This window comes from Ochotona princeps, chromosome 5 (genome assembly GCF_030435755.1).
Source record: "Ochotona princeps isolate mOchPri1 chromosome 5, mOchPri1.hap1, whole genome shotgun sequence".
In the NCBI taxonomy this organism is placed as follows: Eukaryota; Metazoa; Chordata; class Mammalia; order Lagomorpha; family Ochotonidae; genus Ochotona; species Ochotona princeps.
The window spans coordinates 68,930,652-68,950,223 of NC_080836.1; the positions used below are offsets into that span (position 1 = coordinate 68,930,652).

At 37.6% G+C, this 19,572-nt stretch overlaps 1 protein-coding gene across 2 annotated transcripts in view; it reads right to left on the reverse strand.

The window, feature by feature from the left end:
- The window catches only part of TMEFF2 (transmembrane protein with EGF like and two follistatin like domains 2), a 255,318-nt gene that overhangs the window by 86,105 nt on the left and 149,641 nt on the right, over nt 1-19,572 (reverse strand). The window lies entirely within an intron of this gene.

Genomic DNA, 19,572 nt, shown 5'->3' on the forward strand with positions numbered 1-19,572 from the left:
GATTTTAGAACTCACACTTCTACTCTTTGAATATAGAACTGGCCTTCATGAACTGGACATTGGGGCACCAGTAGTTATTAAAAGTAGTAAAATTAAAGTATTCTGGATCTGAATTACACTGATATCAACAATACAAAAAAGAATAGGTTATATGTGAAGAATTTTGATGGGAGAATTTGTAGAATTTGGTAGCGGACATTGGACAATGGCATGTGTGGACAGGGTAGTGGAAAGTCAGCATCAGTGATGATGCAGTTAAGTGCATGTCTTAATGATCAGAAAAATTGAATGAGTTGAATGAGGGTAATGACATACTATGGAAATAACAGGTTGTTGATTTTTTTCTTTTTTTTGGAAGGAGGAGATGATGGATTAATTTTGGCCCAATGGGATGACAAAGGAGACATTTAAAATTCACACAACATGGTTGATGTTTTATCAATGCTGTGATATATGACAAAATTAAAATTATATTCTCTTTCTTAAGATTTATTTTATTACTATTATTGGAAAGGCAGATTTATAGGGACAAGGAAATACAAAGAGAAAAATCCTCTATCTGGTGGTTCACTCCTCAAGTGGCCATAATCGCTGGAGCTGAGCCCATCCAAAGCCAAGAGTCTGGACAGTCTTGTGGGTCTCCCACTTGGGTGCAGTATCCCAGGCTTTAAGCTATCCTCTACTGCTTTCCAAGGGCACAAGCAAGAAGCTAGACAGGAAGTCAAGCAGCCAAGACATGAACTGGCACCAAATGAGATTCCGGCATATGCAAAGCAAGGATTTAATCACTGAGCCATCGTGCCAGGCCATAAAATCTTATTCTTATGGGTGCTCCCTCATCATCTATTTAACATTTTTGCCAAAATATTGTTTTGGTAGGAATGCTTTTTTTGGCTGTATAGTCTAGAATCATGATATTCAAGACAAACTTTCTTGACACTTTGGTCCAGTAGGTCTTAAACCACTGGTTCTGTTATTTCTAAATTGATTTTTAATTGTGGACTTAACTCTTTTAGATATATACATGCTTGCTTTTTATCACACTTTCCTAATAGAAAATATGCCGAATAATGAAATTTGTTTCATTTGCTTTGCTCACTTTTGAAACACTAGCACTTGGAACAATGCCTGACATTTATGTATCTATCATAATGTGTTAAATGAATTAAAGAAAATTCAGAGCATGAGAATCAGGGCTGCAGAATCACTGGTTTAGCACATGTCTAAAGATAGATTGAAACCACAAAACCAAATAAATCACTGTAATTGAGTGCTGATTTCATAAAAGTAATATCTGATGTTATTGAATCAAGAGATCTTCTAAACACCGTGTGCACATTTTGATGTTTAACCTTCAACAAAAATCCCGTGGCTGGGTAGTGGTTGTTATCTCACTAATTTACAGACACAAGGTGAAGTTCAGAGAAGTTTTAAACTTCAGTCAAGTTAGAAAAGTTAAGGCTTTGGGACTTTAGGTAACAGACCAGAATATGCTCCTCTGTAGAACAGCTATTAGAGATTTTTGTCTAATGGATACAATTTTCAAGCATGTTTCCTTACGTTACATAAATTTTAAGGGAAATGATTCAGTCTCCTTGCCTCATGGCTTTGTAGAAGATGGAAAGAGCTAATTTTTCAGAATGAAAATGACCACACCCTTACGTCAGTTAAAACAGACTCAGCCCGAATGTGGCTCATTAATTGTGACAAATAATGACACTAAGAAGAGAAGTTAATGAAAGGATGATTGTGGAGAACATGATAACTCTTCACACTGTTTAACATTTTTTTGTTCTGTAAATTTAAAACTATTGCAATATAAAAATAAGAAAAAATTAAAAAATAAGACTCTCGGCCTAAGAGTGGCTTTCCATTTTTGAGAAACAAGCTGGCTATTAGTTAAGATAAGCTTCTGACTTTACAACATGTTTTCAGGGTTCACTTATTGTGCACATGAGATGGAAAAACAAGATGAAAATCACTAATTTACCGGGCATTCAATATAAAAAAAAAACTTCCCAGTTTGCACGAATCATAGTTTTAACAAGAGTGTATTATATGGAGGAAAAGATGGACATGAAAAACCTTGGAGAGACTAACTTCTCTTTGCTTACCACTTACACATTTCAATGATGTGGATTTTTCTAATCCATGAGCACATATTTTTTTCTGATACAGACATAGGCAGGCAACTAGTTCACAGTTGCCAGTTTGGCAGCCACACTTCTCCCACCTAGCTAATGCGTTCTGCCCACTGGTAAGTCAAATGATGCCTTACCAGTGAATGTCTCCCACTACTACATGGGATGTGAGAAGGGTGATGTCATATAGCCTCTCTCCTTTCAAGTCCCATAAGAGTTGATGCTCTAGCACATGTGAATAAAAGCTAAAAATTCTAAAACAAAATCCATTATTTAAAATACAATTTTAAATGGAATCTCTAAAATTTAGAATTAGGTTACTGATTGTGTCAAAACTGAACTAAAAAAAAAGATGCTCATTGTATTTTCTTTCCATCTTCCTTATGGGCAAGTAAATTCAGTCAATATATTGCACATTGTAGGAACAAAATGGATTTACCTCTTTCTGTTCTCTTTTCATTTACAAATCTTCATTCTGGTAGGCTCCATATGGAAAATCAATTTCTGCTTTATTATTGTAAACTTGGTTGTATCTTTCTAAGAATATCCTTCTTGTCAGAACCCAATCAAGCATTTTGTTCTTATTTACAAGCTATGATATTTTATGCTTTGATTGTGATTATTTCTGGTTCTTTCTTCTCCCTTGTCATAGTTATTGTGACAGTGGGTATCTGGAAGCTTCATCCAGTGTCCTTTCCTAATCCTCAGGCAAGTCAACGTTTTTTGCACAAGGTGCGGCAAGGAGGAAGAGACAGTACCAGGCGCAGCCAGCCAATCTAAGAGTTTCTCCTGCCTAGTTCAAGGGATGAAATGCTCTACATTTTACTAGGAGGAGCATAAATGAGCAGGTCAACACACATGTAGTGCAGTTTTTATTACCCCTGGCTGCAAAATATTTAGGGGTAAACACGTTAGAGGACCTTCTGATATGATCTAAACACATTGTTGACATTTAAATTGTTTAATGATAATTAATTATTTAATGACACTTAAATTCTCTACTGCTGTCTTTTATCAAGAGTTAATCTCACCCTGCATCCATCCTTTCACATTCAACTTGATGCTAGATTCAGAAGTCAGGATAACAAATTATGCTGCAGGAATAAACACCCCTGGCCTATCAAGGGCTTTAAACTACTTGGTCTGTTTCTGGGTCAGGACTGTGGAAACAGCAGCCTACTAAACATCGCTGTTTGCTTCATTAGAACAAGGAAAGAGTTGTCTCTTGATCATGCACAGGTCACAGGCTCCATTTAGACTCAAAGAAGTCACAAAGTAGAATTCTATACCAGAGTCCTATTGGCCTTGTTTTGGAGATGAGGAACCAGGAAACTCCAGTGATCAATAGAACAGTTATTTCACTATTTAAATTATTTTCATTTATCTGAGGAAAGAGTGTGACAATTCCTATATTCTGGGTCACCTCTCAAATGCCCACAAAGACAGGATCTGAAAACCCAATCCAGGTCTATCTGTGGGTGGTGTGGGTCCACTTACTCAGGCTACTTCGCAGGGTATGCATTAGCAGGAAGCTAGAGGAAGACGCCATAGCCAGGCATCGCATTGAACCCATGCACTGTGAGGTGGAACACAGGTATCTTAATCTCTATGCTGAATGCTCCCATAAATGTTTTCCTTTTCTAACTAAATAAAGGGAACACAGCAACTCTTTAAAGTTTAGGTGAGTTATATCCAAGTAAGTTTATTTGCTTTCCATTTTTTTTCTGTTATTTTTAATTTCCTAATTTATTTTAAAAATATTTTCCAGAAATTATTTTGTTCTTTTTTCACACTATGCCATTATTTCCACTAAATATTTTGTGTCATTATACTCGGCAGTCTGTTTTGTAATTTTTTATACTGCCTCAGTAACTATTCTTTCCTTTTAAAAAATATGTTTCTCATCTCTTTCATGTATAATTGCGCAGTTACCACATTCCCATGAGTCCAATGTGCAAGTGTGGATCTACCAATTTGGTGACAATGAAAGTGTGCTGTGGATTCAAAATAAAAAGGAACATTGCTCAGTATTTCTACAATTATTTTTGGTCATTCATTTCTTTATTCATCATTATTTATTGATGGACTTATTCAGAACCTAAGTGCTTTCTTGTAACTATCCTTATTACTTAATGAGCCACAAATTAAATATGTCTTTACTCTACAGGAGGATACATTGCACTTAAGGAGAAGACAGAGCAACACTTCTAGGTAACTAAGTACTGGTGTGAGAGAAGGGATGATGATAATATTCTGCAGTGGTCTTGTAAGGCTTCAGGAGACAGGGCGCGTAAAGATGATTCAATCTCATCACTGCCACAACAAGGCAGCAAGACATTTCTTGGTGCACTGAATCTCTTCATGAAGGTCTACTAGAACCTCCCTAGCCAGATCCTTTTAAATTTAACTGGGAACTTATTTCTTGTCATCCGGACTGCAGATACACTGGCCCGCCACTTTCTTCAGCACACCAGGTTCTACCCTATTCTTGTTGTCTTTGAACAGCAGGGTCATTTTGCATAGAGTATTGTGTTTTCAGCTTTGGCATGGCTGGAACTCACGCTTCCACAAATTACTCATGGTAGAATTTCCTTCTCCAAGGATGCTGTTTGACAAGATTTTGTTTTTCTTTTTGAGATATTTCATGCTGGAAAATACTTATTCATGTGTTGCCCGTTGCTGGACTCTCGTTTTCTGAGGATGCAGGCTCTATGAGGAAGAGAATCTTTTCGGTGTTGTCAACAGCTGCCAGAGCTCAGGCGGAACATGACCCACTGTATATCCTCAAGACATGTGTGATGATCCTATAGAACTCCCATGATTCTAGCATCTCTTGCAAGGACCATCACCACACCCTGGGAACTTTCTCTTTTATGCTACTTATATTGCATAATAAATTTTTTGACCAGTGGGATGTGTGTATAAGGGCAGTAATTGACAGATCTCCCAGGTCATTGAAGAAAAGGCAATCTCATGACACAGGAACAATTTGGGGCCCAGCAAGACTGTGTGTCAGCTTGAATGATTAGAAACATTTGTCCTGAACCTTGTTGAGACTAAGAATTTGGTATGCACCTCTGTAATTTATTGTTACTTACTCTGTCTAATACACTTAATAACTGAGTCTTCCATCATCTGATTACACTTTCTTTTCTAAATCTTCAGCAGCTATTCATTCTCAGTGGTAATACTCTTCCTTAAAAACAGGACCGTTTTCCTGTGTCAATTTTATTTGACATCTATTCTTGATAACTGTGTGGAGAAAATAACATGGACTTTACAATTAGAAAATGCTGAGGTGGAACTCAAGATTTTCCCGAACCTGCAAAATATATTTGGCATGTTTTGTATCTCTTCAAACTCAAATCCTGGTTTTCTTCTTTCAATAAATGAGAAAGTGATCGATAACTCAATATTCTGTTGTGGAACATTATGTGAGATGAACATGACCTTGGGCCCAAGGCAATGGCTCAGTTGGCTAATCCTCACTTTGCAAGTGCTAGTATTACATAAGGGCTCTGATTCCTGTCCTGGCTGACTCACATTCCAGCTCCCTGCTTTTGGCCTGGGAAAACAGTGGAGGATGGCCCCAAACCTTGAGACCCTGCATGAAGGAGACCTGGATGAAGCTCTTAGGTTAGGATCAGCTCAGCTCTGGCCGTTACGGCCACTGCAGCTACTTGGGGAGTGAACCAGCAGATGGAAGATCTTTCTGTCTATTCTTCTCTTTGTAAATCTGCCTTTCCAGTTAAAATAAATAGATTTTTTCAAAAGATGATAAACATGGTCTATTTCAAGTTAATCAATGACTTTCTATTTCCCCTCAAGAAGTTTCTTTCCTCTGTACATGTGTCAAAACTCTAAGTCTTGCAAGTTTTCTACCATGCTTCAGGTTTTCTGGAGCACAACTGGTTAATATGAAAACAATTGACAGGATGGTCTCTTGGTTCAGTTATATTTTTGACTTTTGAGAACAAGGAAAATATAAACAAATTACTAGATACGTTTGTGCCTTTTAAGATCTTCATCATTCAATAATTATTTTTTTAGTGTTCTTAATTTTTAATTGTTTGAATGAGAAAGAAGGGAAGCAAAAGAGGGAGAGAAGAAGATAGAGAGAGAGAGAGAGAGCATTGTCTTTCACTGGTTCACTCTTCAAATGGCTGTAACAGCAGGGGCTGGTCCAGGCTGAAGCCACAGTTGATGTAAATTTCATCTCTCACATGTGTGACAGGGGCTCAGGTACTTGAACCATTACCCACTGCCTCCCCATGTCAGCATTAATAGGAAACTACAACTAAAATGGAGCAGAGAATCAGGCTCAAGCATTCTAATATGAGATGTAGACATCCCAAGCAGTGTCTTAATTGCTATGTCAAACAAACTCATTCTAAAATTTCATCATTAAAACTGGAACTTGTGCACAGAACAGCAGTGGGAACACACTCACCCTGAGTAACAGTAATACAATCAGAGGTGGAGCTAAACCCCAAGAGGCAGTTGTCAGCTTACTGGACCTGCATTGGTCTGTGAGTACCATCTGCTGTCTGAAAATAACAGGTCAGAGATCACCCCACTACCACCTCCAAGCAGAGACACAGTGAGTCTCCTTGTGAATCACCATTTTTTAGACTACAGACAGGTATATCAGAAAATGTCACCAAACCATCAGAGGTAGAAAGCACATGATTTCACAGCCATAAGAAAGCCCACAGATCTGAAAGATTATGGCAAAAAGTAGAAAAACGGGAAATACCTTGGTGGGGGGCAGTGCTTCCCTCAAAAATGAACAATCACATCAATTCTAGAGCTGCCGGATGAAGATATTGAGGAGCTCCCAGACAGGGAATACAAAAAAAAAAAGGCATCATGAAACTTTTCAGAGATAATGAAAAATGTTGGGAAGAACTTTTGCAATTAAAGAATAACATCATCATAGAAATAAAACAGGTCCAAACTGAAATACTAAGGCTAAAGAACACAATAGAAAGTTTAAACAACAGAATGAATGTTATAGAAGAAAGAATATCAAAGGTGGAAGATAACCAAGTAGAGATATACAATTAATCAGATTTCTGGAAGAAAATATGAGTAAAACAAAAATTCTATCCAAAAAATGAATGATAACATAAAAAATCAAATATTTGAATCATAGGAATTCCTGAAGTATTGGAAAGAGAGGCAGGAATGAAGGAGATATTCAGTGAAATTATATAAAAAAAGAGCTTCCAAAATAATGGGGAAGCCGAATACAGGAAGGGTAGAGAATATCAAATAGATTAGATTAAAAAAGATCCTCATCCAAACACATTGTGGTCAAGCTTCCCTCAATTGAAATAAAGAAAGAATATTGAACCAAGCACGAAAAGAAAAAAAAAGAAAGAAAGAAAGAAAGAAAAAGAGCAAATAACATTCAGAGGAAAACTAATCAGAATCATTAATCACTGCCAACCTCTCAGAAGAGACCCTTCAAGCAAGAAGAGTATAGAGTAGCGTTTTCCAGATCCTAAAAGAGAAAAACTGTCAAACTAGGATAATATACCCAGCAAAGCTCTCATTTGTATTTGAAAATGAAATAAAATACTTTGATAGTAAAGAGAAGTTGAAAGAATATGCCAACACTAGGTGCTGAAGTCAGATACGAAGTTAATTACAATCAATGATGACAAAGGGGAAGATCTTCCCAATAAAGCCTGCAAAAGACACCAAAGTTACACAAAGACCACACACACACACACACACACACACACACACACACACACACGGACTAAATCGCAACCTCTCAGTAATTACTCTGAAAACAAACTGCCTAAACTCATCAGTCAAAAGACATAGATTAACAGAATGGATCAAAAAGCAGGACCCATTGATCTATTGCCTACAAGAAAAACATCTAATCAACAGACACAAAGAAGCTTAAAGTGAGAGGACAGGAAGAAACATATCACGCCAATGGAAAAAAAAAAAGGAGCTGGTGTAGTTGTTTTAATCTCAAATGATATAGACTTCACTGAAAAAATATTAAAAGAGATATACAGATGGACATTACATAATGATAAAGCCATCCACCAAGATGAAGTAATAAAAATAAATGTTTACATGCCAAACACAAGAGTATCTAGCTATATGAAACAATTTTTGACATACTTAAGGGGAGACATGGATGCCAATACAATAATAGTAGGGAATCTCAACAACCCATTAACACCATTAGATAGATAACGAGACAGAAAATCAGCAAAGAAACAACAGAACTAACACAGACAATAGAACAACTGGACTTAATAGATGTATACAGAGCCTTCCATCCCATGCGCACAGAATCTACATGCTTTTTAGCTGTACATGGAACCTTCTCCAGCATTGAACACATAATAGGGCACAAAACAAGTCTCACTGACTTCAAAATTTGAAATCATATCATGCATCTTTTCACATCACCACAAAATGGAACTAGAGAGCAAAAAATCAAAACACCCAAGGAAATTTCTAAACTCTTGGAAGATGAACAACATGCTTCTGAACAAACAATGGGCCTGAGAATAACTTAAAGAATACATAAAAAATTTCTTGAAACCAACAAAGCCCCATACACAACATACCAAAACTTGTGGGATACCGCCAAAACAGTGTTAAGAGGTAAACTTACCACATTGGAGCTTATGTCAGGAAACAAGAAAGACAACAGATAAATGAGCTAAGTACACACCTGAAGGAACTAGAAAAACAACAGCAAAATAATGCCCTCCCAAGCAACAGAAAACAAGAAATAATCAAAATAGAAGAAGCAAACCAAATAGAAATCAAAAGAACAATACACAAAATCAATGAATCAAAAGTGGATTCTTTTAGAAAATGAACAAAACAGACACCTCAGGGGCCTGACAAAAAAAAAAAAAGTGGGAGAAATCAAGAATAAATAGCATCAAAGATGAAAAGGATAACATAACAATAAACACTGCAGCCATCTAGAGAATAATTAGAAATTATTATAAACAACTACATGACAAAAAATCAGAACATGGATAGGTTCCTGGATCCCCACCTCTACCAAAATTTAGCCACAAAGCAATGGAAAATCTAAACAAATCTATAACAGAGGCAGAGACTGAACCAGTAATTAAAGCCCTCCCCCCCCAAAAAAAAATCCAGGCCCAAATGATTTCACGCTAAATTCTACAAAGCATTTCAAGCAGAGCTAACCCCAATCTTCTATAAACTTTTCAAAACAACAGAAGGGGAGGCAATTCTTCTGAATTTGTTCTATGAGGCCAACATCACCTTGATACCAAAACTGAACAGAGACTCAACAGAGAAATAAAACTACCGACTGATATTCCTGATGAATATAGATGCTAAGATCTTCAACAAAATACTAGCCAACAGCATGCAGAAATACATCAGACAAATTATTCATCTGGACCAGTTGGGATTCGTTCTGGGCATGCAGGGCTAGTTCAACATTTGTAAATCTATAAATGTGATACATCACATAAAATAATTGGACAACAGGAATCCTATGATAGTTTCAATAGATTCACAAAAAGCTTTTGATAAAATCTAACACCACTTCATGCTAATAACTTTAAATAAGGTTGACATAGAAGGAACAATCCACAACATAATCAGAGCAATATATGAAAAACCCAATGCCAGCATCATATTTAATTGGGAAAGGGTGTAAGCCTTCCCGCTAAGATCTGGAACCAGACAAGGTTGTCCACTATCACCACTGTTATTTAACATAGTTCTGGAAGTACTCATGAATGCTATTAGACAAGAAAAGAAATCAAAGGAATTCAAATCGGAAATGAGGAAATCAAGCTATCTCCAATTGCAGATTACATGATTCTATACATAAGAGAACCAAGATACTCAATAAAGACACTGCTAGAACTTATACGAGAGTTTGGTAAAGTGGCAGGGTACAAAATCAATGAACAGAAATCAAACGTCATAGTGTATGTAAACTCCAAGGTGGAAAAAGAACTAACCAGCATGGTACCCTTCAAAATAACAAAGAAGGTAATGAAATATCTGGGAATAAACCTAACAAAAGATGTGGAATATCTCTATGAGGAAAACTACAAAACATTAAGAAAAGCAATTAAAGACTTCAAAAAGTGGAGAAATATACCATGTTCCTGGATGGGTAGAGTCAATGTCATCAAACTATCCATATTACCAAGAGCAATATATACATCCAATGAGATTTCAAGCAAACCACCAAGAACATTCTTCACAGAGCTGGAAAAAATGATACAAAGGTCCATCTTAAAACACAAAAAACCATGGTTAGTCAGAAACATCCTGAAGAATAAGAACCTAGTGGGAGGGATCACAATCCCAGACTTTGGACATATAACAGAGTAGTAGTTATTAAAACAGCCTGGTACTGGCACAAAAACAGAGAAAAAGACCAATGGAGTAGAATAGAAACACTGGGGAACCCACACATGCACAGTCATCTAATCTTCGACATGAAATGAAAAACAATCCAGGGGAAAAAGGAAGAACTCTTCAATAGATACTGTTGGGACAACTGGTTAACAGCCTGCAGAAATAAGAATCAAGACCAACACTTTTCATCATAAACAAAGATCAAATCTAGATAGATAAAAGATCTAAACCTACACCCAGAAACCATCAAACTTTTGGAAGCTAAAGTTGGAAATACTGTGCAAGCATAGGTGTAGGCACGGACTTCCTAGAAAAATCATCAAAAGCAAAGAAAGTCAAAGACCAAAATAAACAAATGGGACTACAGCAAACTAAGAAACTTCTGCATAGCAAAAAAAACCAATCAACAAAGTAAAAAAGCAATCAACAGAATGGGAGAAGATCTTTACACACTACATAGGAGACAAAGGACTTATTTCCAGAATATACAAAGAACTCCAGAACAACCATAACAACAAAACAAACAAACTAGTCAAGTAATGGACAAAGGAAATGGGTAGACACTTTTCTAAGGAACAAATCCAAATGACTAACAAGCATACGAAAAAATGCTCAAGCTCCTTGACAATCAGGGAAAAATCAAATAAGGACAACACTGAAGTTCAACTTAACTCCAGTAAGTATGGTCCACATACAGAAAACTACCAACAGCACCTGCTGGTGAGGTTGTGGGGAAAAAGAACCCCTACCCAACTGCTGGTGGGATTGCAGGCTCAGCCACTATGGAAATTAGTACGGAGAATACTTAGGCAAATGAAAATCTACCTACCATACAACTCAGCAATACCACTTCTAGGAATATATCCAAAAGGCTTGTTACATGAGAAAGCAACCTACACCCCTATATTCATTGCATCAAAATCAATAATCACAAAAACATTGAAACAACCTAAATGCCCATCAATAGAGGACTGGATAAAGAAACTCTGGTTCATCTACTCTATGGAATACTACTCAGTTATTTAAAAAAAATGAAATACAATTGTTTATAGCCTAATGGGCCAAACTGTCCATAAGTAATGATGACCTAGTCCTTATCATACTCTCATCAGTGCCACATGGGACACATGCTGGCATTTATTCATATGTGAAGATGCTGGACATCCTTTTTCACCACCCTAGGGTCACACTGATACCTTTGTTTTATGTTCATCAGCCTCATGTGGATGAAGGTTCACTATTTTTTTTCTTTTTTTTTTTTTGTTTTATGTTGCTGTTGTTGTTGTTTTCCTCCTGTGGTGGACTGTACTCAAGGGGATGCATAATGGCAGTGTAGTGGAAATTAATATGTTCATAGGCGGAAACAGAGAGAAGTATGTCCTCATGCATGCAGTACAAGCATGGATATGCGGCGATATGGCTAATAATCTCCCACATTGTTGGGAGACACCTCAGTAGCAGCATGATGCACTTGTGAAAATTCACCAAGACATCTATTTTAAGAATGGAGGGGACAAGAGTGTGGAGTGGGAAGGGAGGCCCCAGTGTCTATTGAATGGTGTTATAAAATAACAACAAAACCAAAAAAACGGCAACTGTAACATCACAGAAATTGTGTTCTTTCAAAATTTCAATGAGTTAATGAATGTAAAAATCCTCAGAAGAGAACGCAAAATAATCCTTCAGTCCTTCCCAGCCAATGGGAGGCTCCTGACTTCAGACTGACTTCGTTCTGGCAACTGCAGTTATTTGGTGAGTGAAGCAGCTCATGGAAGATTTCCCTGTCACTTCTTTTTTTGCTACTCTGACTTTCAGATGAAAAAGAAACACATACACACACTATTTCATTAAAATAAAAGCGTGTCACCTTTAACTGTGTTCTTTAAAGCTTTTCAAAAATAACTGTTCCTATTTATGTGGATGTTGCCTCTCTGTACTTGTGCATGTTGTCTTATTGTATTTTCTATTAAAAAGAAATTTTTCCTGAATTGAAACTTGGCAAGCTACAATTTAAATATCCACAGTACTCCACATCAATCCTTTCAGCCAATGCAATCTTTCCAAGGGGCAAGGATAGAATTAAACTCAAATGCATTCTTTTTAGAAGCACAGGCTCGTGGCCCCTTACACACTGTACTTTTTACCATGTGTAGGGTTATCTGTTCTGCAAAGATTCTGCCTCCACTCTGCTCCTTCATTTACTACTATGGTAGAAGAGTTAAATTTGAAATTTAACCTTGATTTGAGACAAATAAAAATTGGAGAAAGAAAGTAACAGAGTATAGTGGGATTAAAGTTTACAGCAGGCTCACTAATGATACTGATGAAGGCTTACAAATCTCATTATAAGGATTTGAAAGATTATGTCTTCACACTTATTAGTTATTTACATAGGTAAAATGTAATGAGCAAAATTGATAGCAGCTCATTATATTGGAAAATATATCTCAAAAGACACTTAACGTCAGTCTTAACCCACGATCATAATTGGTAGGCTTTATATTATGACATTTTGTTATTTCTTTGTGGTATTTTTGTTTTAGTCTCTTTTTAATATCCTTAAAAAAGATTTATCAATATTGGAAATGCAAATTAGATTTCCTGAGAGGAGAGAGAAAGAGAAACAGTTTCCATCCACTGGTTCACTCCTCAAGTAGTTGTCATGGTTGCAGCTGAACCGATCTGAAGCCAGGAGTGAGGAGCTTCTTTTGGGTTTCCCATGAGAATGCAGAATCCTAAGGCTTTGGGCCCTCTGCCACTGCTTTCCCAGGCCATATGAAGGGAGTTGGATGGGAAGTGGAGTAGCCAGAACACAAACTGATGCTCACATGGGATCCTGGAACTTGCATGGTGAGGAGTTAGCCATTGAGCCATTATGCTGGACACTCTCTCAATTTTCTTAATCAATTAACTAATTATATTCAAGATCAGGATAGCTCTTGTAGAATTGATCAGTAAAATGTTCCTACGTCTCACAACTTATTTAATGATAATTTTTTATGGTAGTCAATATAATGGTGTTTCAGAAAACTATGTAAGGAAACAATACTTTTTTTAAAAAAACAAATTGAGACCTCTAATTTCAAGGTTGTTTACAAATAATTTGGAATAAATAAGAAAATCATTCATGAAAGACTGTCCTGGAATTATCATAAAAACCCTGTGTCATGGAGCCCAGTGCAGTAGCTTAGTGCTTAAAGTCCTTGCCTTGCATGTCAGGATCCTGTATGGGAGTGGGCTCATAACTAGGCTGCTCCAATTCCCATTCAGCTCCTTGCTTGTTGGACTGGGAAAGCAGTATAGGGCAGCCCAAAGCCTGGAGACTCTGCACCCATGTGGGAGACCCGAAAAGATCTCCTAGCTCCTGGCCATAGCAGTCACTTGCGGTGTGAACTAGCGGATGGAAGAGCTTTTTCTCTGTCTCTCCTTATCTCAGCATATCTGCCTCTTCAATGAAAATAAATAAATCCTAAAAAAATAAAAAAGAGAACCATGTGGCATGCCTTCCAACTGTGCTCCATGTACAAATTATTTATTCCTCAACAAGTGATTAGTTTTGCTATCTGTATTTAGGAATTGTCAACGTTAAAAGCGCATCCTAAATACTTTAGAAATTCTGCCTCATCTCTTGCGGAGATAGCTAGTATTTCAGAGGAGACCATGGGATGCATTAACTACCTTTTCTTGCTTTCATCATGCAGTGAGTCACATAACCATGACAATGACATATTGGTGTCTGCATTAAGATCTTGCAGAAAAAGGGCTCTGTAACTTAACAATTTTACAACTTTAGAAGTATATCGTTATTATAGTCTATCAATTTCCAATATACATAATTATGTCATTTATCATTGCATTCAAATATTTTCATATTATATGTTTGTTATTGTGGATTTCAGAATACTTAGCACTATGCCTTGCTGGACCAGTTACCTTTTGTAATCATATCACATCACAGGCATTATTCCTTTTGTTCCTTACCTTGAATGCAGGGCACTCAGAGTGCTTTTGATTGATTGTCATGGCTTCTCTTACTTAGTCTTTTTTTTTTTGCCTGAAAATTATTTTTTATCCTGCCATTCCTTCTACTCAACATTCATTTATTATTCACAACTTGATGTTTTCCTCTTAAAGATAAGTAGCCTCATTGTATATTGGCCTTTTCTGTAACTGCTTGAAGTTCTTTGAAGAGCTTGCTTTCTGAAGAGATGAGTAGATGATATGAAAAAAATTATTTCTACTGATGTGTGAAAGTGAAGATACAGAATGAGAAATTATGTCTTCTATATACAATAGATCATCTTATTTAACGTAAAAAATGACGTGGTAGGAATTTCAGACCAAAAAGGAAAATAGAACAATACCACAAAGATCATTGTGGTGGCTTCTGGGAGAGTTCTTTAAAAGTTCACAGTCAGGGCAGGTGTAATGGCTCAATTGGCTAAATCCTCTCCTTGCAAGTTTTAGCTTCCTATATGAGCATCAGTTCATGTCCCAGCTGCCCCACTGCCCATCCAGCTCCCAATTTGTGGCCTGGGAAAGCAGTAGAGAATGATCTAAAAAGCCTTAGGACCCTGAACCCTCGTGGCAGAACTGGAAGAAGCTTCTGGACTCTGGCTTCGGATTGGCTTAGCTCCGGCTGTTGTAGCCATTTGGGGTTGACCCAGCAGGTACAAGTTCTTTATCTTTGTCTCTCTCTTTTTTTTCTGTAAATCTGTCTTCAATAAAAACCAAATACGTATTCTTCAAAAAACTTACAGTAGTTATGCTTGTATTGTTGATAATATTTGGGTTCAAAGCAACTGAAATCTCAGGTGCCAACACCCTTATTTCTCACATTTCACATAGGAGAAACAGTGTCTAGTTACAGCTTAAAGATAGACACATAGATCTTTGAAATTGAATGAAACTACAAAAATAACTGCTTGTGTGTGGGATTTATGGCTTTCAACAAGAGTGCTCAGAATATTTATTGAAAGTTTCTCAATACTTGGTTGGAAAAACTGTGCCTACATAAGTAAAAAGTGAATTTTGACAATTTTTCACTCCATTTTCAAGAAGTATCATGAGGCATTTTGATATGGGATGCAGGTACCCCAAGTGTGTCATACTCCCTGCACCAAATATCAGTTTCTTTTTGGTAGCTTGCTGAAATAATGGTATAATCATTCAAGACTTTCCTGTTTATTACATTTTGACATTTTGTAGTCATTCATAGGCTTATATATTTACAGGTTAAATGAAGCTCACAACACTGCCCTACCTACCTGAAATCAAAAGACAGGAGAATGTAATCTGAAACTGTAAAGTTTTCACAGTGTTAGAATACTTTCTTTTTCCAGATGGCATGCATGTATCAGTACAAAAGCACTTAGGAAAAAAGTGTAAAAACTGTGGATTCAGCTATATAACATGGGGTATTGCATCTGCTACACATATAATAGCAGCTTGACAAAAAAACCTCAGATGCTGATTGGAAATGATTAACTTTATATGTTATCTTTATTGGGCCATAGGTTCAGACATTTGATCAAATGTTCAGACACCTCTGAGTGTGTCTCTGAGGTTGTTTCTTGATGAGATGAGTATCAGTCCCAGAAATTACAGGGAACTGGATAGTATTACCCACAAGCAGGTGTGCTACATTTTTAAGGATTGACTTGCGTTTCAAAGTTGTACAGGCAGAATAGAGAACATGTGTAAGCACGAAAAGTATTGGTGTAGCATGTATCGGCATGCACCGGCCTGTTGCGGCTCACTTGGGGAGTGAAACATCGGATGGAGGATCTTCCTCTCTGTCTCTCCTCCTCTCTGTATATCTGACTGTAATAAAATGAATAAATCTTTAAAAACAAAAAAAAAATGGAACTGGAGCAAGGTGCATTTATTGTGTGGGTTCACTAAACAAGGATTCTTAATTTAATATTTCATCTCAGGGAGTTAGATGGGGCTTAATAGTTGGCTATTTTTTTAAAGATTTATTTATTTCATTACAAAGTCAGATAAACAGAGAGGAGGAGAGACAGAGAGGAAGATCTTCTGTCCGATGTTTCACTCCCCAAGTGAGCCTCAATGGGCTGGTACGCGCCGATCCGAAGCCAGGAACCAGGAACCTCTTCCGGGTCTCCCACATGGGTGCAGGGTCCCAATGCATTGGGCCGTCCTCGACTGCTTTCCAGGCCACAAGCAGGGAGCTGGATGGGAAGTGGAGCTGCCGGGATTAGAACCGGCACCCATATGGGATCCCGGGGCGTTCAAGGTGAGGACGTTAGCTGCTAGGCTATGCCACTGGGCCCAATAGTTGGCTATTTTATTGGATGAAATGTAAACTAAAATGTAGGGCACAATGAGCAAATTAGAAAGCTTTGCATACCTTTGTTTAACATCAGAAAATAAACAGGAAATCTTAGCGATATCAGAATGCTACAGTGAATTTGTCATGTAAGATGTACTCACATTGGGAGGGTCAGGAAGCTACACTCCTTTTTCATCCTATTAATAGTGAGCAATACATTTGTTTGGGAAGCTCTAGCATCCTGGAAAGCTCTGTGATCACACTTCTCTGCAGGCCAGAACTTACAATGGAAATGGAGGCAGCAGCATTAAGGAAACCAAGTGCAATGGACATAATTACTCCTAGGGTGATGGGAGCCTGGTGAAGGCATTAAACTTCCACAAGTGAGGTGGGTCTGGTTGCCAAAATGGAAAATGGAGGCAAAGCAGTAAATAGAATAATCTGACTCATGCAGATCTATGATACTGTTTAGTTGACTGTGGTGTTCTTAGAAGTGAAATGGATAGGAAACCTACTAAACTCTTACTTAATTTATACACACAGAAAACATTCTAGGTCAAGTAAACAAGCCTGAAATACATTTTACAGGCAGAGATGCACATTTTTCTCTCAGTTCTGGGACTCTAACCACCATTTCAGACTTAGAATGCTTTGAATGACAGGGAGGTCAGACTTTCTTGAGAAAAGTACACAAGTTAAAACTACCACTCTCCTGCTGAATACCTGTGCACTGGGTGTAGGACCTCTGATCTCTCGGGAAATGCTAACTTGCTCTGAGCTGATACTAATTCATAACACACAAATATCACTGTGTCCATACAGGCAGAGAGTAAAGGCCTAGGGAAGCCCAGTGGGCATTGGATTTTTAGGTCAGGGTCTTTTCTTAGTGGTGATGGTGAGTTTCTGTACACATAACATGGTTATTTCCTAGTCCTGGAATGTATAATTAAAATGGACCTACTGAACAGCTGATAACCCTGCTTTCCTGACCTGTGAAGGATGGGTTAACATGGAAGGAAGCATCAGGTCGAAACGCTTGGAAAATATTAAACCAAAAGCAATAATGAATTCCTTGAGTAGTTGCAGAGAGCAGCGATATATGAATTTAAAGATTCAGGAGTGGTAATTTCCACTGTGATGCTGTCTTTTCAACTTGCCCATTTGGTCTGTATTGAACAGATTGGAGAATGGCAGTGGTTATATGTTTAACCAGTTGGTGATTCCAACTGCAGGGCTGTTACATTGCTGGGGCAGATTAACGTGTCCCTTGAACCCTTCTATGAAGTGATGGATCTAGAAAATTTCTTTCCCTTTACTCCTGTCAATAAGGGTCATTAGAGCAAAAACACTTTCACTATACTAAATCAGGGAGTATACAAACTTTTCAACTATATCATAATTTAGTTCCCAAATATATTGATCACTTTTACAGCTCAAAAGATATCACCCTGGTCTGCTATACTGATGTCATTACACTATCACAAACTAGTGAGCAAGAAATATCAATTACTCTAACTCATAACCAAAAAAAACCAGGGACATATCTAGCGGACTTTTTTGGAATTTGGAGGTAGCCTATTCCTACATTGGAATGCATTACTCTGTTCTACTAAGTGACCTTAAAAGTTTCTAGTTTTGACTAGATCCTGAATAAGAAATGGCTTTGTAACAAGAGGCCTAGGTTCTATCATCTAGGTCATATGATACAGTAGATCCAATGACATGTGCAGTATCAATACCACACATTGTTGCTGCCTGGAACATGCGGCTTCCTTGACAGGTGAGCTGTAGAGCAGGCCCTTCAGGTTTGGGAGCAAAGTCTGACATCTTCTTATTTACTCTATGAGAAACAGCTCTTGGTCTGCTACATATGTGAGAAGAAATTGAATACTGAAGCATGGGCCACCAAATTACTATGCAACATAAGCTTCTATTGTGAAGTAGGTGTTATCTGACTCACCAATCCATAAAGTTGGGCATACCCAGCAATACCAGATGGAAGTACTAATGGGATTAGTCCTGATAAAGCCCTGAAAGACAAGGGATCTAAATGCCATGGTCCCATCTGAAGCACCACCTTTGTCCCAAACTGTACCTGTGGCCTCATGATAAATTCCCCTATACATAACCTACAAAGGAAAAGGAATCATGGGATGGTTACAGTTGCCACCTGAAAAATATCAAGTGCAGTGCTACAATTCCTTTCTGACCTACCCCAAAGGACAGTGCTAAAGGAGAATCACTCCTGTGGACAGAAGTTGGGGCACTGCACCAGACTTCTGACTTTGTTTAGAAGGAAAAATGACAATATTTGTGACAATAGACTAACTCATGAAATACAGCTAACAGTTTGGCTGATGGTCATGGACTTGGAAGTTACAAGGCTAGAAAAGTGGTGACAAGGAAATTCAGGGAAGAGGTATGTGTCAAGGACTCTCAATGGTCAAAAAACTTGTAGACATTATATTCTCCATTAATGCGCATTATTAGTAGATTGCTCATAGTGGCAATGATGGAGAGTTCGCATTGGCAGATAACCACAGGCTTCTACCCACCATAGACCATTCTAACTACAGCCACTGCTGCTTCCAACATTTCATCAGAAATTATTGCATTCCTTGGATGATCCCTCCCCCGATAACAACTGGTGGCAGACTGATTAGACTGAACTGACTCCTTCATGAATGTAGTAGTATTTTGTCCTTTCTGAAACAGATTCGTCATCTGAATATAAAC